This window comes from Camelus ferus, chromosome 12 (genome assembly GCF_009834535.1).
Source record: "Camelus ferus isolate YT-003-E chromosome 12, BCGSAC_Cfer_1.0, whole genome shotgun sequence".
NCBI classification, from domain to species: domain Eukaryota; kingdom Metazoa; phylum Chordata; class Mammalia; order Artiodactyla; family Camelidae; genus Camelus; species Camelus ferus.
In genome coordinates, this window is record NC_045707.1 from 34,362,331 (window position 1) to 34,384,740 (window position 22,410).

At 38.2% G+C, this 22,410-nt stretch overlaps 1 pseudogene; it reads left to right on the forward strand.

Annotated features, from left to right (window-relative positions):
• Positions 1–1,309: 1,309 nt before the first annotated feature.
• On the forward strand, positions 1,310–21,785 carry LOC102519404 (annotated as a pseudogene).
• Positions 21,786–22,410: the final 625 nt, after the last annotated feature.

Genomic DNA, 22,410 nt, shown 5'->3' on the forward strand with positions numbered 1-22,410 from the left:
ATGAATGCATGATCAGGTGGTCTCTGGCACCAGGTGAGGGAAGCGTCTAAGTGGCAAGGGTAGGTGAGAAGACTGATTTCATAAAGGAGGAACTGACCCAAAAGGTAAATAAATTGAGGTTTGGGAGCCAGGTTTTTCACTGTCAAAGAACAGAGTTCTAAATATGCTAAGGAAGCACCTAGAAGGAACCTTGTGATGTTGGATTGCAATAGGTGGTATAGGTTGAACTCATATATGGAAAGATAAAAAAGTAAATACAGATGTAAATGTGTGGATATCAGTATGTTTCTTAGCTTCTCCAACAAGAAGGCTTGGGAATAGCAACACCCCCAAAGGAATGAGCACCCCTAGTGCCCCCATTTTGGTTTGTTAATGCCATGGGAGCTTTGGGTCAGGGGAATTACAAGATAAGCTTGAAGATATTGTTATTCTAGGAATCAAAGATGCTGGGGACATATCAAGATTCACAGAAGCCAGCTTGAAGGGGTGCCCACTGGCCAAATCTGGGATAACTTGAGGTCAAAATAAAGTATGATAATAACAGATTATTGCTCATTGAATGAAATAACAGTCATGAATTCATACCGATGTGAATTAATTAATGAATGATAAGTGGGGAGAAGAGAAAGCTGTTAATTGTAGTAGAATACCAACTAATACATGTGGAAGGAATGAGGAAATTAGAAAATCATCTTTGGGCAACCGTTATAGTAATAATTCAAGTCATTAGTGAATGCTAAAACCAGTGGGTGAAAGAATAGGAAATTCTCATGGTCTCAAAACATTTCCTCACAATACATTAATTGAAAAGGGAAAAAGAGTAACTTCAGACTAGGGAAACCCAGTAAACACCACCTCAGTCATGATCAAAGTTAACATCAGCATGAGTAGGACAAATGGAAACCATGTACTCCCTGAGGAGATTCAGTGAGAACATGGCATTACTTCTGAGATGTTCTTGCTAAAAAAGCAGAAGCTGACTCTAGTCATGAGATATCAGATGAACCTGAACGAGGGTTATGTTACACAATAACTGGCCTGTAATTTTCAAAAACATCAAGATCATGAAAGTCAAGGAAAGAGTAAGAAACAGTTCCACACCAAAGGAGTCTAAAGAGACTTAAAAGTAAATGCAATACCACCATGCAACTAACAAGGAATTAATTTCCAAAGTATACAAACAGCTCATACAGCTTAATATTAAAAAAAACAACCCAAATAACCCAATCAAAGAATGGATGGAAGACCTAAATAGACATTTCTCCAAAGGAGAAATACAGATGGCCAGCAGGCACATGAAAATATATACTCAACATTGCTAATTACCAGAGACATGCAAATCAAAACCACAAACCGGGCGTGCTTGGATAAGGAGGAGCCAGGCTGCGACCCGAGCAGGCAATGCGGTAAAAATACTGCTTTGGTGGGACTGGTGCAGAAAGGCGTTCCTTACAGTGATGTTGAAGCGTGGGGAAAAGGGAGTGGTGGCAGAAGACGGGGAAGAGCCCAAGGCTGAGCCAGAGGCCAAGAAGAGTAAGATGGGAGCCAAAAAAAAACAAAAAACAAAAAAACAAAAAACCCGAAAAAGAGGCAGCAGGAGAGGGAGCAGCCCTGTATGAGGACCCCCCAGATCAGAAAACCTCACCCAGTGGCAAATCAGCCACCCTCAAGATATGTTCCTGGAATGTAGATGGGCTTCAAGCCTAGAATAAGAAGAAAGGTTTAGATTGAGTAAAGGAGAAAGCCCCAGATATCCTGTGCCTCCAAGAGACCAAATGTTCAGAGAACAAACTGCCACCTGAATTTCAAGAGCTGCCTGGACTACCCCATCAGTACTGGTCAGCTCCTTCAGACAAGAAAGGGAACAGTGGTGTGGGCCTACTCTCCCGCCAGTGCCCAAAGTCTCCTGTGGCATAGGTGAGGAGGAACATGATCAAGAAGGCCGAATGACTGGCTGAAACTGATGCATTTGTGCTGGTAACAGCCTATGTACCTAATGCAGGCCAAGGTCTGGTACGCCTGGAGTACCGGCATCGCTGGGATGAAGCGTTTCACAAATTCCTGAAGGGTCCGGCTTCCCGCAAGCCCCTTGTGCTATGTGTGGACCTCAGTGTGGCTCATGAAAAAATTGACCTTTGAAATCCAAAGGGGAACAAAAAGAATGCTGGCTTCACTCCCCAAGAGTGTCAAGGCTTTGGGGAATTGCTGCAGGCTGTGCCACTGGCTGACAGTTTCCAGCACCTCTACCCTAATACGGCCTATGCCTACACCTTTTGGACCTACATGACGAATGCGCTATCCAAAAACGTTGGTTGGCGCCTTGATTATTTTTTGTTGTCTCACTCTCTGGTGCCTGTGTTGTGTGACAGCAACATCCGGTCCAAGGCTCTGGGCAGTAACCACTGTCCCATCATCCTCTACCTGGTACTATGACACCTCCCCTAAATTGCTTCAAGCCTGGGAAATAAGCCCACCAAACTAGCTTTACATTTCTTAACCCCCAAACATCTTTGAAACTGCTCTCTAGAGAAATCTGCTCTGTATTTCCCTTCTAAAACTACAAATCTTTTAACTAGGCTTCTAGTAACAGACTTAGGTTTCCTTCAGGCCCAAGGATTTTGTGTATGTGTGTGTGTGTGTGTGTGTGTGTGTAGGTTTCCTTTTTTCTCTTTTTACATTAAACAAAAACTACTGATGACTTCCTTTGAGCTGTCCATGTGAAAATAAAGAGCCATAGTTTAAAAAAAAAAAAACCCACAAAGAGGGGTCACCTCACACCAATCAGAATGGCCATCATCAAAAATTCTACAAATAATAAATGCTGGGGAGGGTGTGGAGAAAAGGGAACCTTTCCACACTGTTGGTGGGAATGTAAATTGATGCAACCACTATGGAAAACACTATTGAGATTCCTTGAAAAATGAAAAATAATTACCACATGATCCAGCATTCCCACTCCTGAGCATATATCTGGAAGAGACGAAAACTCTAGTTCAAAAAGACATATGCTCCCCAGTGTTCATAGCAGCACTTAGCCAAAGCATGGAAGCAACATGTATGGATAAAGAAGATGTGATATCTATACTTTTTATATATAATATTTACACATATATAAAATGGAATATTACTTAGCCATAAAAAGAAATGAAATAATGCCATTTGCAGCAATATGGATGGACCTAGAGATGATCATACTAAGTGAAGTCAGACAGAGAAAGACAAATATCATATGATATCACTTATATGTGGAATCTTTAAAAAATGACACAAATGAATGTATCTACAAAACAGAAAGAGACAGACATAGAGAATGCACTTATGGTTATCAAATGGGAAAGATATGGGAGGAAGGGTAAATTGACAGTTTGGGATTAACAGATACATACTACTGTATATAAACTAGATAAACAACAGGGACCTACTATGTAGCACTAGGAACTATATTTAATATCTTATAATAACCTATAATGGCAAAGACTCTGAAAAGGTATATATGTAAACTATATAAAACTGAATCACTTTGCTATACACCTGAAACTAACACAACATTGTAAATCAACTATACTTCAATTAAAAGAAATAGAGATGAAAAAAAAAAAAGTACATGCAGTACGTAATCCTAAATTTGCTATAAAGCACATAATTGGTACAATAGGCAATAGTCAATTGTATCCTTGCAATTTTGCTGTCACATTTCAATTATTAAAAAATAAACAGCCACATGAATATAGAGCTTTGGCCCTACCATGAACTCAGAAAAGGCCTGTACAGGTGGGGTCTTGATGCTTAAGCTTAATTAGCTTCATAATATATCAGTTTCTGCCTGTAAGTACTCAAAAATGGGATGCATTCCTAGAAATAAAGCACTGACTAAATCAATAAATGTGGGTTATTATTACTACAAATTTGGGGAAATATTTTCCCAGTATCATCCCCTGTCTGTTTCTCTTTATTTATCTTCAAATCCCTGGAGTCATGATGTGTCTCCAACCTAAGCATCTTCCAACTTAAATAATACATGGTTAATCCCTCCTGGTCTGCAGTAGCATTTACAGTGCTTCTCAAATGTCAGCGGACTTTCACCAATCTCTTATTATCTGATGATTGCTACTCTTTTTTTCCCCCTCTTATCTCCTTGAGGATATCTTGAGCCTCCTGAGAACCTGTATTTTATACTATATAATCTCACTTATATGTGGAATCCAAAAAAACCGTACTCAGAAGCAGGATAGATTGGTGATTGCCAAGGGCTGGGGACATGAGATGTTGGTCAAAGGATACAGACTTCCAATTACCAGAGGAATAAGTTCTGGGAGTCTAATTACAGCATGGTGACTATTGTTAACAATACTATATTGTATACTTGCAAGTTGCTAAGAGAATAGATCTTAAATGCTCTCTCCATAATGACAACAACAACAACAAAATGGTAATTATGTGAGGTGAAGGGTGTGTGAACTAACCTTACTGCAGTAGTCATTTCACAATATATATGAGTCTCAAATCATCACATTGTACACCTTAAAAAATATTGTATCCTTGAAATTGGCTAAGAGAATTGATCTTAACTGTTCTCCCACACGTGGAAAATCGTAACTATGTCAAATGACGGATATGTTAATTAGCTTGTTTGTAGTAATCATTTTACAATGTATACATATATCAAAACATGATGTATACCTTAAATGTATGCAATTTTTGTCATGTATACCTCAGTATAAATATAAAAAGCTGGAAAAAACTAAGCAAACAAAAACCCTTCCTTTTAAGTCGAGGTAGTTATTTTCCCTTTGCTCCTTTTCTGATCAGCTCAGGAACACGATGTGCACACCTTTAGTTAGCCATCATGGGTCCAAACTGTTTGCCAAATCTTGAACATAAATGACATAGAGGCCAGACATATTGCAGTATATCCATAACTTAGGAAAGCACATTGAGATCTCATTGGCTGAAAGCATTTGGCAACCTTTGGAGCAAGAAGAAAATATAAATTAATAGCATATTGTAATATATTATCAAAAATGACTAAATGAATCAGTGCTACTTGAGTGGCTCTAAAAGGATGTGGTCTGATGTGACTAAAGTGCAGGGAGTAGGGGGAGGTTGGTGGGGGTCACAGTGTTGAAAGTTTTGATGGGCACACTGGGTGATTTAATTTTATTCTGTAAGCAGTAGAGCGCTGTTGTCATTCTTTTAATAAATCAGAGGCATGTTTAAGAAAGAACCTGAAGGTAGTGTGGGGAAGAGACTGCTATAAGAAGTCTGGATACAAGGGGGATTGGAAGCTATTACAAGGGTCCAGATATCATGAAGATATGATCTAAGGCAGTGGGAGTTGAGATAAGAAAAAATTTGCTCAAACCATTGCAGACAAAATAATTGGGGCTCAGTGTCCTATTGAATATGTCAAATGATAGGAAACAAAGAAGATACTTGGTTTCTAGCTTGGATGGCTTGGGGGAATGGATGGTGAGTGTGGCAGACACGATTGACTGCCTGTATGACAATTCACCCCAGAGCAGATTTGCTGGTTGCCTGCCAGTAGAACTTGTTCCTTGGTAACAAAACCCTGGACAACGTATAAAGCTGCAAACGACATTTACCAGCCTTCTTTGCAACGAGGGGAGAAATCTTACCTGGGACCTCTGGATAGTCTCTTTAAAGGAGAGAGATTGGGTTCTTCTCCTTCATTTCTGAGACCCTATCACCTAGAGCGAAGATGCTAGCTGGACCAAGGCATGAAAGCCTTATACAGAAGAGCAGAGTTTAGAGGAAGACTGGACCCCTCATCTCTTCATGGAGCTAAATACAACTGTCCTGGATTGTCTGCCTCTGGATTTCTTCATATATTTAAACTGCTGTTGTATTGGGTTAAACCTAATCGTAACTGATTCAACGACATGCTTTCTTGCCTAACAGAACCATGACTTTATTCAGACACCCACTATCCTCAAGGAAACCATATGGTACAAGAGAAGGAAGCCTACTACAGTGGTCCCTCTCTTTCCATTTTACAGTAGATGATTTGGCAAGTGCTCGTGACACAATTCTGGCCGATGGGAGGACAAGTCTTGTCGTGGGCTCCTAGGGAAGATTTGTTTGTTTGTTTTTCTGATATAAAGACAAACAGGAAAAGAAGTAGCCCCCATCTTCTTCTAGTGGACACTGCCCTGTCTTGATATGATGCCTGGAACAGCAGCAGTGATCTCATGGGAAGCTAGCCTGAGGATAAGCTGATGGACTGAAGATGGCAGGAAGTAAAAATAAAAGCAGTTGGGTCTTGCTTGATGTCATTTAGCCTCTGAGTTAACCGATCAAGGGACTGACCTATCTCCAGAGTTCTCATTATATGGAAATGTACATTTTCCTTGTTGTTCAAACCAGTTGGGTCTGGGTTTTCTGATACTTAAGTTAAAAGCATCTTCACTGATATCTTATTAACTCAAAAATGGAGAAGGAGGTTGGAGGAGGGGGAGGAGGGGGTCTGGAGAGGATTCTGTTTTTTAAATGTTGACTTTGGTAATTTGCTAGGAAGCTTGAGCTGGAGGTGGAGCAAACCGTGGGTCTTGGGGATCCAATCCTAGAGCTGTAGATGAGAATTGGAGCCATGGTTTAGAAGAACTCCTCAGGGAGCACACAGAGTTTGAGAAAAGGATCATGGATGAATGTCCACGAAGTAGTTTCATTTAAAGCATGAGCAAATGAAGAGTCAGAGAAAAGGACAGAGAAAGGGGAATCAAACACCAAAGAGTGGTGACTTCAGGAAATGAGGGGATAGAACTTGAAGAAGGGTTAGTTGCTGCAGGGATGAGACTGTGGGGTTTGTCAGTGTGGAGTTCATGACGCCCTTCGAGGGCACTGCTCTAGTGGAGAGGTTGGGTGGAGGCTTGCTACAGTGGGTTGAGGATACCGGGAGTATTGGTTACTTCAGCAGTTCTCAGATCTTAGAGCTGCTTCATTTTAAAAGAAAAAAGTGATAGACTATCACAGCTTTTGTTAGTTCTGAAGTTGGGCCCAGGAGACTACTTTTTAAACAAGGACTTGGGTGACTCTGTTGTGAGTTGTTCATGAGCCACACCTTAAGGAGCATTGGGTGACTCTTGCCATGAATTACTTATGAAACGAAGAAGAAATGTGGCACTTGAGGCCGAGCAGGGTTGACGGAAGGCATTTATGTTGGGGAAGACTCAAGCATTATTGGAAGGATACCGGAGAGACAGAGATACAGAAGATAACAAAGGTGGTAGCTGGCAGCATAAGGTCCTAGAGGAGAATGTGGTTGGTAAAGGAAGAAGAATTTTCTAAGACATAAAAGAAACAGATAAGGATGGGTAAAACTGTCTACCCCAAACTGCTTGCAGCTGGATTTTCTGTGCTTTTTCATCAACTGTCTTTCTGCTTTTTCTGCCCAGCTGGAGATGTGGACATCCTCTCTTCTTCTGGAAACCCTTAGAGTTACCCTTAAAGATTCTACCCAACTGTCTCCTCCTCAATAAAAAAAGTGAATAAAATGCCTTACATAGAAACTAAAGAAGGATTTTGATTCAATGAAAAAAATATTCTTTTAATCAATCTGATAATTTTTTTTAAACATTTACAATAAATGGGCTACCTCCAGATGTAGTGAATGTCTCATTTTAAGAGATTTCAAGCAGAGGCTGGAACATACTCTGAGGAGCAGTGCGGGCACAACTGATGCACTGGCTAGAGGTTTGAACCGGACAAGACTGTGTCCTTCTCCAACTCTAAGATTCTAGGATTTTGGTAATATTGGACTAGAAAAACCTGCATGGGGGAATAGAAATGAACAAGCAGGGAATAGAGCCAGGAAGAAATTGGAAACTGGAAGAAATTGTCCATTGGAACTGTGAACAGCATGAGAATACTGGGATAGAATAAAAATAGAAGGGAGGAGGATGGCATTCAAAGTAGATTTTACCTTTTATATGGTTTTTGCCTTCAGTTAGCTCAATATTTCCCTAACCTCCAGCTAAGTGATGGTGCCAACGTTTGATGTAAATTCCAAGTTGAAACTTGAAACTGCCTCAGGCTGTGTCTGTACCTCAGTCTTGTAGTGAAGAGAATTTTCAGTCCATCATTAAAGCCAATCCTAATGTTTTCAAGGTGAATATATTGCTGCATAAGGCATGAAAAAGGTGACCAGATGCTGTTGGCTTTCAGGCTCTCAGCTTTTCTTGGGTAGAAATGGCAGGAACAATTATTAACAGCCATGGTATTAAATCTTGGCGGAGAGTAGACATTTTTTGGGAGAGTGAATATTTTTTTTCCTCAAAAACAAAGCAGTTTATTTTATGACTCATGATGATTAATGTGTTGTGTTTTTTTCCATGAGTAAAGTATGTATGATTACTGCTAAGTAAAAGGCTAAATGCAAATAAGAAAAAAACAAGAATAGAGACAAAAGAGGTGCTGTGCTCATTGTGAAAGACAAAGTTGTGCACTACTAATTACATTAATTAGTTGACATGAATAATATATCAAGAAAAAAGGCTGATTAATATCAGTAGTGATGAACTTAAATTATATGGCAGTCTCTTCAAAGCATTCCACGAATTTCGCAGACACTCCTATAGGCACATACCTCCCAGAGCCATCAATTTCTAGTTCCTGGTGAAAAAAACAGGTGTGAGTGGGCTGGTGTCTTGTAGCAAGCGTGCCACAAATGACTGGCAGAATCCAAGCTCAGAACCAAGTTTAACCACTGTCTTGTCTAATCTTTCAAATGTCAATTGGTATCTTAAATCCTTTTCAGAACAGACTGTACTATTGGAAGAATAGCAAACATTTGGCTGATATGGGAGTGATGGCAATACTTGAAATGACTTCACAGTGCCTGATTGACTGAAGGAAATGATTTCCTGGTAGAATGGCTCATTGAGGTAGTGCTGAAAACGCCTGGTCTGGTTTCTCGCTCATCATTAATGATGTGAAGCACAAGTACATAACGGGCACAGTGGGACTCAATCTATTTTATGCACCCATGCCTGACTTTACAACGAGGGACCCAGATGCTATTTTAGAATATGTTTCAAAGTCTCCAGCATACTTCTCCATCTCAATGGATTTCAAGCATCCCCAGCGTCCTTAAGGGAGCCATTGATGAACTTCCTTGAAGCAAATGATTGTACCTTAGAACAACAAGTCCAATAAGTTACTTTGTGGATTACAGACTATACTGTGCGGTCGGTCGTGGCTGAACAGCAGAGTCTGAAATAAGTTTAAAGGAGACAAACCAGTTATAAAATCAGCCCAGAAAAACACGGCTCCAAAACTTTGTGGCTAGGCTAGAATGAACATCTCCCCAGCATGAAGACAGTGGTCTTAGAACAGTGTAGAGAGCATTCAGCACAGAATACACTCTTCATTTGGTTGGAGAGTAGGGTATGCAAGGGGGAGTAGCAAACATACATTAAAAAAAAATGTAGGTGAGATTAGAAGATGGAGAGTTTGGAAGAAAAGGAGTTTGGACTTTTCTTCCTTTGGTAATTTTCCTCTGATCTCCCCATATGAGATTAAATGGTCCAATTAAGTGCCTGCATGATATCTTCTACCAAATACATATCCCAATTCATTGCTACTTCTTAATGTATGTGATTTCCCCATTAGACACCAAAGCTCTGAGGACAGCTTCCTCTCCCTAAGCAGCCAGAAAAGACTTTGGCACACGTAAGGGCTCAATACATGTTTGTTAAATTAATGAATGAGTGGGCAATAAGAAGCCATTGACAGTCTCTGAGTTAGGGAGGCATGTGATTTAGAACAGTTACGGGGCAGTGAGGTTGGAGGATACCTGGGTGCCAAGATTGGGACATCTCCTACCCCTTCTTCAACTACTGCGCTAGGGGTATATCTCGCCTGGATGTAAGCCACCAATAATTGTGTTGTCGCTTTGGAGAGTGTGGGATCTGAAGGAGAAGCAGGTTACTTCCATCCCTTCCACCACTGGGGAACCTTATTGTGCTCCTACCACAACTTGGTCTTAAAAAAATCACAGAGGAGGAAACTGAGTCTCAAAGGAGCTTGTGGTTTTTGTGAGGTCACACAGTGTGAAGCAGTGAAGCTGAGACTGGATCCCAAGTTCCCACATTCCTATCCACAAGCTCTTTCCGCAGCTCTCTAGGAAGATCTATCTTATAAGATTATTTAGGATGAATTTAAGGAGGAGCTATTGCAATTAAGGAGATTATCTCTGGATATGATACGTTGAGGGTCCATGTAAAGGTAATTATAATGTGAGTGAAAAGACAGTAACGGCTCTGAGAGATTTTACTATGGAAGAGCCTATTGTTTTAACATTAGGTTAAGTCTAGAAAAGAGATTTAGGGAGTAAAATGAGTGAAACTAGTAACTCCTGAGCATCCTGATAAGTGTGAGTGAAGAAGATGTTTTGCCCCCAAACAATAATAACAAATTGTGACAATATTTATATAACAATAATACATGTGGAGTTTTCTGTTGAACAAAGGGTTTAGAATGAAGACTCTTGTAGAAGAAGAGAAAGGATGGGAAAAGAAGCGGGGGTTGTGGGGTGAAGGGAAAACTGTCAGTGTGGGTGGAAGAGAACTCTAACTATTGCCAAATAGTGGCAAAACCCCTTCTTTTTTAGCATCAGAATTCTGAGTTTTAGCTGAGTTTATTCCTATACAACCAAAAGCTACATTTCCTAGACTCCCTTATAATATCTGTGGCCATGCTTTGGGTAGTGAAGTTTCGTGGTAGGCAGCTTCTAAAATGGTCCCCATTGGTCATGCCTCTGTGAAATCTCCTCCCCCTGAGTATGAGCTGGATCTAGTGACTCACTGCTAATGATGGAATATGACCAAAGTGAGGGGATGTCACATCGAAGGTTAGGTTGCAAAGGGATGGTGGCTTCCATCTTGGGGTGTCCTCTGTCATTCTTTTGCTCTGAGGGAAGCCAGTTGCCATGTTGTGATCCAGACTACATGTTTATGGAGAGACTCGTATGGCGAGAAATTACTGATGTCTCCAGCCAAGAGTCGGAAAGAACCTGAAGCCAACCAACAGCTTCATGAGTGATCTCAGATCTCAGTGATCTCTGACCCACTGAACCTCCAGATAACTTAGACCCAGCCAACACTTTGATTGCAGCCTGTGAGAGATCTGAGCCAGAAGCACCCAGCTCAGTTGCACATGGATTCTTGACCCACAAAAACTGTGAGATGATACATGTGTTTTTTTTGTTTGTTTTAAGCTGCTAAGTTTTGGCATAATTTATTACATAGCAGTAGATAACTAACACAGATATTAAGGAAGTGCCATGAGGTACATCCAGAAAGTCTCCTAAAAGGAATACAGCACAGCCATCATGCGCCATGCTGCCTGGAACATGGCTGTGCTGGTTGGAGCTCCATCAGCCATCTTGGCTCATGGAGTCAAGGACGCTCAAGGACACCCTCCAGGCATGTCAGAATGATGGGTTGGAAGAAACTTGTGGAAGTTTCTGAAGACCTTATGGAACTCCCTTACTGGCCATGGACTGCCTACCTCTGGACTCCTTAACTTAAACTTCTCTAAAATAGCCAGTAGTATTTTGTGTTGTGTTTTCTGTTGTATTGAACCAAACCTAATGTTAACTGATATAGGTGGATAGAAATAAGAACAGTGATAAGCAATATGAACCGGACTCTAAGAGAATGAACAGTGAGGACAGGGGCTTTTGCAGGATGGGCAGCAAGTGCAGGGGTATTTATTACAAAAGGGAGAAAAAATTGTCACTAATTGCTGTTGTCAAGGATGCCCTGAGTAACACACCCTGGTGACAAAGTCAAATATGAGTCCCCAAGTTACATGTGACCTGGGTCCACAAAGCTAAATATGGGCCCCCTGGGCAAAACTTCATAGACGTCATCTGTCCACAAGTAGTGAAATACTCATCTCTGAAATTTATGAACAATTTAATAAGCTCCATATGAATGTTGTGTACACAGTGCCTAATACCAATTTCAGTTCTATTTTATTAAATAGATATTTATTGATCATATATTATGTGCCTGACAATGAAAATATTATCATTTTATCATCATCATTATTATAATTAACATTATTTTATATTTATTGTATAGGCAACTTAGAATAATTAACACAAAAAAGTGCAAATAGATGCTGTGTTGGCTTTATTTTTCACAAAGGAAAAAAATTTCTTCTGAATATTGGCAAATCAACAATGGGCCATTTTGTCTGTCGCCTTCATCACATCAGGGTCCAAAGGGAAAAAATTAGCCACCACTTTCAATGTGCCACTGGCATTAAATCAGCTATAACCAGGAAAATACATTCTTGACGTGCCTTCCTGATAATTCTATCTGCCAAAAGGCAAGGAAAGCAGTGAAGGGGGAAAAAAAATTCTACTTTGGATCTAATCATAGCCCACACGAAAGAATTTGTTGATCAAGTTCTAGAACCCTGGAAAAATAAAATAATGTGGCATAATATTTTGTGACAGTCAAGGAGAGGAAAGCTGCATATGTTCAGTTGGACATATATCATATTACATTTCTATTGATGCTAATCATTATTTTTTATTACAAAATAAGTGTTCATTGCAGAGGAATGCAAAAAATGTAAAAACTGCAAAGGGAAAAATAGTGTAGTAATCTAGAGAAAAAGCTGTTAACATTGTGATGTACATTCCTGGCTTTTTAATACCTGCATTATGTTTCTCTTGTTATACAATTTGTATCATACTTTACATAAAATTTTACACCCTGCTTTCTTCCATTAACAATACATCATAAACATTTCCCCATTTTATTGCATTGTCTACTGAGACATTATTTTAATGTCTCCATGATACTTTGTTAAAAGAAAATACTGAGTTAATTTTCATCAACACTGTGTTCTAGACACTATGTAATGAGTACATTATTGGATTATCTCAGTTAATGCTCATGTCAATCATCATGTTAAGCACTTTTAGGATTCCCGTTTATACTGAGATTTAGGGTAAATAAATAACTTGCCCAAGGCTCTGAAGGTAAGAATTATAAGATTCAGATTTGAGTCCAGCTAACTTAAAACTAGATTCTGTGCTTTCAGCTATTATCTTATAATGTATCTCTTACTGTAGGAATTTATCAATTTGATTTAACCCAATCCCCTATTGTTGAACTTCTAAAGTCTTTCCATTTTTAGACAGTTACAAATAATGCTGCCATTAACAACTTTAGCCATACATTTTTGTGAATATCCATTGTAATTGCCTTAAGATAAAGTTACAGAAATAAACTTGTTGAGTAAGAGAATATGAACAAATCAAAGATGTTTGAAATAGTTAAAAATATATTTGCCATTTGACAGAAAAATATATTTTTCTTTAAATTTATGTTTCTTAGATTACTAAGGAGGTACGATGTTATTGGCTTTAAATTACTTTTAAAATACCTGATAATATTTTTAGCATAATTTCTACTGACTTTTATATTTTCATTATTGATTTATAGGTACTCTTTACATTTTAATAATAGTCAACATTTTTCATAACTTCTTCAAGTTTTTCTTCTAAAAATTGGCCTTAAGATTGTATTTTTGGTGACTTTTCCTGTTTGAGATTTAAAATTTGGGGTAATATATCAATATTTTCCATAATTATTTTTTCATTTGCTGTCGTGTTCAGAAAGACTTTGTGCTCTCTGAATTTGGACAAACATTTAACCCTATTTTGAGAAAATTTAAAAGGCTTTCTTTTAAAAATTAAATCCAGTCTTTAGCTATGTAAATCTTACATATTTTTAAGTATATGACCTGCAAGTCAAATCATACACAGCAGTCTAGGCTATAAGAGAATTGGTTTATATGTTATGATCTCATGGTACCTTTGACTTTTTTTAGTGGCTGGTGAAACATAATTAGGGTTATGTTGTTATTTGGAGATCGTTCATTTTCGCATCTTTTGTTTGTCTCTGAGAAACGATACGTTATATCCCCGGCAGGATTGCCTGTAATGCAGCTCTAACTGTGTGCAGTGCAGAGTGGGTGTCTCAGTGGGTGACAGACCATTCTCTTTAGTGAAATCTCTTTCTTCATCTATTGGGACTGCCTTAAAAGGAAGTAAATAATTCCTGTTCCTCAGAAGCATTATGGTATTTCTATTGGCATAATCTTTTCATTCTTTCAGCTGCCATTCTACAGTTTCATATATGATATATTTAGCATTGTTATAAATGACAAGGTACCCATTTCTCTGTGGTGGTATGCAAATATTATAGCTCAGTATGGCTGATATCCCACTGAATCCTCAATTTGTACCTTTGTTTTTTTCCCATCAACCTGGATGTGTCTTGTTGAAACCCTTCCAATAGATCTCTTGATTTGCAGATTAAGCTCCTTTAAGTAAATTGAAAGAGGACTGTTTTCTCTATCAGAGTCCTACTTGTTGTCATGGATGCCAGCATGTAGGGTGGTGTTGGAAGCTGGTGGGACCAGGATGAATTGGTGCAATAATAATTAAAGGGTCAAGCTTTCTGAAATTTAATTTTTTAAGACATCTGGGGTTTGTTTTGGTGTATGGTGTGACATGGAAACCTAATCTTATGCTAGTTTTCTTAACAAGTAATGATGTATTTTTCTCAATGATTTGAAATGCCACCTCTTTCATATATTAAATTTATACATTTATGTATACACATTTATGTACATATATTTATACACACGTATCTACTTCTGGGCTTTTTATTTCATTATTCTTTTCCATTAGTCACTTTCTTAAGTCTTGTCTCATATTGTTTTCATCATTATAATTTTAAAGCATATTTTAATATCAGATAGTAGTAATCCAAATCACCTCCTGCCAGAAATCAATTCATTGCCTCTCAGCTCCAAATTTACCCTTCATTGAGTGCTCTGGGAAAATGGAGCTGGGTCTTTTAAATATTTTCCCTTGCCCGCTGGCATGATATCACTCTTTGCCAGCAGAGAGCGCTAAAGAGACATTGTAAGAGAAAGATGCCTTCCTTCTCAGTCCTGGAGTCTTCTCCCTGGGCAGTCCGCAGTAGGCATGGTTTCTCTAGTGCCTCGCTCTTGCAGTGCACAGTAGTCAGACATAACCAGCAGTTAACAGACTCCCCCAGCACTCCTTTTGGGCATTTTTGTGGGAAGATGCTGTTAGTGAGATATCATTCAAAGAATAGCTTTCCCCAGCACCTAGAAGGCAGATTTCAAGCAAGTGCCTTTGGTGCAGTACCACAGTGACTTCTTTGCCATTCTGTGACCCATGGGTGTGCCGTGAACAAGATGTAGATCTCAGCCCCGGGAGAGCTTCACCCTTCTAGAAGCCCTAGAATGTATGGCTGCTTAGTTTATATGCTATTTTAAAATTCTTTAGCTCTCTCTACTTCTTACTGATGAATCCTTCATTACTCGAATCCCCCTTTACAGTTAATAATTATTACTATTAAATTTCCCTGATTGAATTATTGTTTCTTTTCTGTTTCCTGGTTGGACCCTAAATGATACTATTCTTTTCCCAAAATTTCATAAATCCTCTTTTTATTTTTAGATGAATTTTAGAATATATAAAATTAAAGAAAAGTCCTTTTAGACTTTCCATAATAATTACATTAGTCCTATACATTAATTTGTGATAATTAGCATGCTTTTAATATTGAATGTTTTCTTATAGCTAAACCAGTCCTCCTCTGTGTTCTTCATGGGAAAAAAGTCATTTTCTATATTTAGGTCCTAAACATTTCTTATTAATTTCCAGATATTTTGTTGGCTGTTATTATAAATGTGATCTTTTACTGTTATGTTTTCTATTTGACTCAGAGGTAGTGGTTAACTTGATTGATCCCTGGAAATTTGGCTTTCAGGGGATTAGCCTTCTTCAGAACTTTATGGAACTTGGATAAATCCAAGCATTAAAACAATCAATTTTGGTGTAATATTGAGGTGGTGGATCCGGCCACTGGTCACATAAGGTCTAAACATAAGACTTAAACTCTTATCACTGTTCTAGTTGCTGTGGTTGCATAACAAATTACCCCAGTGTTTAGTGGCATAAAGCAACCATTTGTTCCACTTAGAGATCAAGAATTTGGGTAGGACACAGTGTGTACAGTTCTCTCTTCCCTTAATGTCTGGGGCTCAGCTGTAAGACTTGAGGTTGGATACGCAAATCATCCGAAGGCTTGTTAACTCACTTGGCCCCTAGTTGACATCTGTTATTGGTTGGGGGAGCCTCACTGCTTCTCCACATTGCCCTCTGCCTGTGGTCTCCCCATGTAGGCTGGTTTGGGCTTCCTCACATCACAGTGGCTGATTTCCCCTATGCAAGCTTCCCAAAAAGAAAGCACCAATTATAGCTCGTCCTATGGTTGCACTGGCCTTGAAAATCACATAATATGACTTTCTTTGTATTTTATTGGTCAGAGAAGTCACACACACACACTCTGGTTCCAAGAGAGGCTAGATAGACCCTACTCTCGATGGAGAGTGTCAAGGTTCTAGAAGAGCATGTGGGATCAGAAATATTGCTGTGGCCATTTGGGTTAATAGAATCTGCCAAGTCCCCAAATAATATCAAAGGAAGGGCTGGTGCTTCCCAAAAGGAATGCTGAGGTGGCAGTGCAGTGATGAAGGTAAGTTCTGTCATAATCTTGATCATGCTTGGTGAGGGACCAGTGTTTCTCTAATTAAACAGTTTATAAGTCCTGTATCCCTATGGCCAGGATCCCTCTCTGGACATCAGATTGCTGGCTCTACTAGATTTCCAGGTGCTTTTTCAGAATGTGAAGGGCAATACTAAACTCACAGACCATGCTACTGCCTCAGTCTCTGTAAGTTTCCTTAATAAATGTTGTTGTAGAGGCTGTTAGTGTACAATTTGCCTTCATTTGCCCAAAGTTGGATTTTGCTAGCATATAAAAAATCTAACTTTTATTTATTTATAGTTGCATTGCTCATCTTTTTTATTGCTTCTAAAATCTTTTCAGCTGATGCTCTTGAGTTTTCTAGGTAACAGATTCTCCAAATAATGGCATTGATACTTTCTTTTTCCTTTTTTTTTTTTTTTTACTGTCTTATATTGGCCAAAATTTGCAGAAAAATGGTAAATAAGAGTGCTGATTGAGGAAATCTTTGTCTTTTTATTACTTCTAAATAAGGAATCTTGATGTCATCATTAAGCAAGATATTGATAGTTGGTTTGCGATAGATTTTTCATTATAATTTTAAAGAACCACCTTCCTAGTCCTCATTTGCTAAGAGTTGTTTTTTTTTTTTATTAAACTGAAAGATTTCTGTGCAGCATCTTTGGAGATTATTTTTCTTCTTTAAGCTTTTGGTGAGAATGCTTAGTAGATTAGTAGATTTCCTAACATTAAATCATTCTTGGTAAAAGCTTATTTGTTCACATGCATTTTCTCGTATTAAGTTCAGTCGGCTATTTATAATTATGTGCAGAGAGGTTTTGCAGTATCCATATATTTTTATGAAATGTCCTTGTCATTATTTCTTAAATAGTTTTAATAACATTTTTCTTTGCTTCAAAATTATTTTGAAGAGGTGTTTAAAAAATTATTATTATTATTTCCAAGATGTTGACTTTTGTTTGCAATTCTGTTACTACAACTTAGATGGTAAGAAAATATATTTGTCTGTAAAAAATATGTATATTATCGTAGAATGTGTTAGTCAGATTAGGCCATGTTTACTGCATTAACAAGTTAACTCCCAGATCTCAGTGGTTTCACACAACAAATGTTTATTCTGGTCACACTCCATGTTGAATGGCAGGTTGCTAAGGAGCCAACCCAGACTGATGGAATGTCCACCATCTCTCGGTCCTGCTGTCTCAGCGTGGGATTTCAGCCTTCCCTGTACCAGTGAAGAGAGTGAATGGGGAACTCACTCTTACTTTTAAAAGCTTTGACCTAAAACAGTACGTGTCACTTCCACTCATAGCCCATTCATTAGAACTAGTCTCATGGCTCTGCCTAACTACAAGGCTATGTGGCTAAGCAAATGGAAATTCAGAGGACAGTAAATGTCTACCAACATGTCCATGAATCTAAATGGAAGACAAGTCTCAGATATTAAACTGAGATTATAATGAAGTTAGATTAAATGTTAGAATGAATATTTGCATTTACTATAAATGAGGAAGACAAGTGGGAGGCATCTAGAAAGACCAGTGTAACTACAGAGAAGTTTCTTTGATGAGTTTTCAGAGAATATTTTAAAAATATGAAAAAAAAGGATGGAGTAAAAAAGACTGAAATTATTCTCTCACCTGAAACAGTCAAACAAATGGACAAAATATATGAAAATATTGTTTTCAAGGATTTGAACATCAGAAGATGAGGAGAGTGATTCCTAAGAGACGGATAAAATATGAGCAGAGCCCTACCATTGCCCCAGATTGCTGTCTTGAGAGCATTTCCAGGTTGTAGTTCAGGAAAGGGGAACCCAGGTCAAGTCTGAATGGAGGAGACAGAAGTGAGAATTTGGGAGACTTCCAGTGGCTAGAATTCACATGACAGAGTAACAGAAGGGAGAAATGTGCATAGAGATTGAACTCTGCAGGTCTTCAGAGAGTTCCCCTTTAGTATGCAGCAGAGGAACTGATCAGCACACACATGTGAGGAAACTACATGAGACTGAGGAAAGAACCACTCAAAAGGATTAGAGGTAATGATGCCCAGTACTAACACAGGACTGGGAATAGTGCCTGTTTCCATCAGCCAGACTGGAAAGCCTCATCATTCATAGGCATTGGTAGAGTACTCAGAAGAGTTTGCTTCCATAGTGGGGAATAATTAGCTCTAGTCTAAATGCTGTTCTGGTACTGCCTAACAAATCTTAAAAACAAGATCCAAAGAATCAAACTCTTTCCAAATAACTTAACTGCATCCTAAACAAGGCTTAAGAATTTCTATAGGGATACAAAAATATCCGGCACCCACAAGATAAAAATTACAAGGTCTGGCATCCAATAAATAATTACCAGGCATGTAAAAGCAAGAATATATAGACCATGTTGAGGAGAAAAAAATTAATAAGTTGAAACTGACCAATACAGATGTAGATGCTAGAATTACCATAGAGGACCTAAAAAATTATTACAACTGTATTCTATGAGTTCAGAGAGTTAAGTAGAGACAGGGAAGGTATAAACAAAAGACCCAAATAAAATTTCTAGAGAAGAAAATACAATGTCTGAGATGACAAATACACTGGGTGGGATTAAGGGTAGATCAGACACTGGAGAAGAAAAGTTCAGTGACTTTTAAAACATAAAGCAATAGAAACTATCCAAAATGAAATACAGAGGTTCAAAAATTCTTTAAATGAACATAGTATCATACATTGTGAGATAGCTTCAAGCAGCCTAATGTACACGTCAATGGTGTCTCCACGGGAGAGGAGAGAGATGGAGGAACAGAAAACATTTTGAAAAAATAACAGTCAAAAGTTCTCCAAGTTGATGAAAACTATAAGCCCATAAATCCAAGAAGCTAAATGAACCCCAACACAAGAAACATGAAGATAACCACACCCTGACACATCATAATTAACCTGCTCCAAACCAGTGACGAAGAAAATCTTAAAAGCAACCTGAGGAAAAAGACACACGATGTAAGAGACACAAGGATAAGGATGGCAGCAGATTTCTTGTTAATAGATGCGAGAAAACGTTGAAGAAAAATCTTTAAAGCAGACTGAAAACTTTCAACCTAGAATTCTATACCCAGCAAAGTACGTTTCAATGATGAAGATGAGATAAAGACTTTGCAAACATGGAAAAGCTGAAAGGTTTTATCTCCAGTAGACCCACACTACAAGAAATGTTCAAGAAAGTACTTCAGGCAGAAAATACAACATACAGAAACATAAATTTAAAAGGAATGAAGAGTGCTGGAATTTGTTAATTATTCTCAGGGACACAAATGTCTGGAACAGTTCCTTGCATCATATTCAGAAAAGATAAAATCCAGCCAAAGTAAATGACCTTTATTTTTTAAAAAAATCTTTTCCAAAGTGATTCTTTAAAAGTAAGAATCCTTTCCCAGGAGCAACCCCCGTACATACACACCCACAGACTTTTCCTTAAGTCACACTGGCCGCAACTGTAAGACGAGAACCACCATGATTGGCTTAAATTTAAGATTTACTCCAGAGTCAGGATGAAGAGGAGTGGATGAAAGGCTAGCTGAACGAAATTAGGAGTCTGCCATAATAAAAAGAGGAAAGTGGTTGTTAGATAGGCAAACAACATTGTCTGCTATTGAACATTTATGGAGAAACATAATTAAATGTTTTTCTACAACAACATTTTAATAGATTTATAGAATTGTATAGAAAAGATGTACTCACTTAACCTAATGCATAACCCCTGTTGTTAGACATTTATATTGCTTTGAATTACTAACAGTCTTATGGTAAATATCCTTCTAGACATAACTTTAGGCACAGAACTGACTATTTCCTTAAGAAAAATTATTTGAAAGGGAAGAGCCAGATCCAAGGTGCCCATCAAATGGGGCCAGTGGCAAGGTTATACAAGTTTATTTTCCAGCCATCAGCATAGGATAGGGGATACCCCACCCTTACCTCTACTAGCTATTAAACTTCTCCAATTTGATACACAAATGTGTCTTCATTGCTTTAATTTGTCCTACTTTGATTACTAGTGAGGTAAGCCATGTAGTCTCATGTTTTGTCCACATTTCTATTTCTCCTTTCATAAACTGCCTATTCAATATCCTTTGCCTCATAAATAAAATGGCATTTTGGCATCTTAATGCAAACGAACGAATAAAAATGAAAAGAAGAATACGTCATTTATGACACATTAAAGAAAGGCATGGACCAAACTATGATATTATCAGAAAGATAAATGGCCATAAATAATTAAAACTTATAAAAAATAATAAAGGCCATTCTTATTGAATCCAGCCTGAAGAGAAGAATAAGAATATATCGATTTTACTTTATATTCTCTGTGATGGAGATTGATGGCCAGACCAGAAATGGAGATCAGACATTGGTAGGAAAAAATTGAAATCCTACCTGGATTAAGAGTTATCAGAGAGAGTTTACTTTCAAATGAGTTTAACCTTCTGGGAGGTTAAATGAATTGAATTAAATGTCAATTAATTGAATTAAATTAAATACTATGAATTAGTTTGCTAATCTTTAAAGAATCATGTAGAATAGGAGAGTTCTTGGATATTTGAAAACTGGTAAATGTTGCCTTTGTTTTAAAAAAGGGAAAAAGAATTTGTATGATAGACTAATGATGAAGGAGGTATGTAGATTCTCACTTGATTAAATGAGTGATACCAAGTTTTCATGACACAATAGGGATATAAAAGATATGCAGATTCCCATCTGATTAAATAAGCAACCCCAGTATTGGTCTCTGGTGGAGTCCTCAGGACTCAGTCTTCAATTTATCCTTTTCAAAATATGGATGACAAGCTAACATGATGAAATTTAATGAGAACATATGTGCTAATGGAAACAAATCATCTGATTAATATAAAATACTTATGTACAGGATTGGGGATAGAATGTAAACTACAATTAGAAAATTTATGTTTCCTATTCAATTTTGTTTTAGTCTTATATGGTAGAGATTGTTTGAATAGCAAGAAAATCTTTAAAAAAGATTTTAGAGCTACAAATAAGCAGCTCCACTACAGGATGGGAAAGAGACTTCAAGATTATCTTGTCTAAGCCTTCATCTGATAGTTGTCAAAACAGACATCAAGAGAGAGAAAGTGCCTTTCCCAGCCTCCCCAAAAGTTAGCTGCGTGATTTAATTCTGCATCATCTGTCACTGGTGTCTCTCTCTTTCTCAATTACTGTCTCTCACGATCCACTTTTCAGAGAAAGGCTGAAGTTTCCTCTGCTGAACATAGGGGTCTTTACAGAGGACAAATATTGTAAATATCTTAGACTGAAACACAGATTTCCAGCTTCTGATTTCCAATTGGATTTAGGATTTCTATGAAAGAAACCTAAATCAATGATTTTCCCAGTTGGCATGACAGTTGATGTCACTTGACCCCACACCTGTGACACACTTGGCTCTTCCCAAGGAGAAAGAGCCCTGCCCCGGAAGCATCTTCCCTGCCTCATGCAGAAAAGGTGTTCTTCTGTCCAGATGGACTCGTTGTCTGGCCAGCTCACCTCTCTGACCTCAGGTCCGAGAGCTCCACCAGAATTCAGTCCTCTGTGGTGGTTTTCATTCTCTTCCTCCAACACACAAAGCTGTCTAGGAAAACCTTTCTTTGTACATGCTGCCCCCAGTTGCTTAAAAGTTCTGCAACTAATACAATAGCCAAGTCATGGGAACAACTTAATGTCCAACAAAAGGTGACTGGATAAAGAAGCTGTGGTATATTTATACAATGGAATACTACTCAG